The 468-nt window shown below is 41.7% G+C and overlaps 1 pseudogene; it reads left to right on the top strand.

Annotated features, from left to right (window-relative positions):
* The window catches only part of LOC119589481, a 57811-nt pseudogene that overhangs the window by 37538 nt on the left and 19805 nt on the right, over positions 1 to 468 (top strand).

Here is a 468-nt window from a genome sequence, read left to right as displayed (position 1 = left end):
AAGTGCTTCAACGATCCCGCACCACGCCCATGTGCCGGAATGTGCAAATGATCATTGTTCGTGACAAACCCAACACTAGGAATTCCGTTCTACTTTCGACGAAAATCCAGCTACACGCGTGCAAATTTGGAGCGAAACCCCTTGCATTAGTGTGAAAGAAATACATCACGTTTCAACCTCCTTTGTACAAATGACTGTGTGTTTGTTAAGGCGAAAATCCCTCACTTGCTCTGACAGACAAATAGTGTCTAATCACAAAAGTCTTAATGCAAAATGTTCACAAATTCAACCCTATCACGCGAATATCTTTCCGTGACCTATTTTGGTATGAAAATGATACAGTTTTAAAACAATTACTTTGGTTAGATATATGAGCTCGTGACACGGCAGCGCGAGAGGAAGGTGAAAAAATGACGTTTAGAGGTCAACGGTTTTTAAGGGTCATCCTGAAGAGGTCGTAAATAGAGG

Source organism: Penaeus monodon, chromosome 25, assembly GCF_015228065.2.
Source record: "Penaeus monodon isolate SGIC_2016 chromosome 25, NSTDA_Pmon_1, whole genome shotgun sequence".
Lineage (NCBI taxonomy): Eukaryota > Metazoa > Arthropoda > Malacostraca > Decapoda > Penaeidae > Penaeus > Penaeus monodon.
The sequence above is the reverse complement of the archived record's forward strand: the minus strand, read 5'-3'. Positions and strand labels throughout refer to the sequence as shown.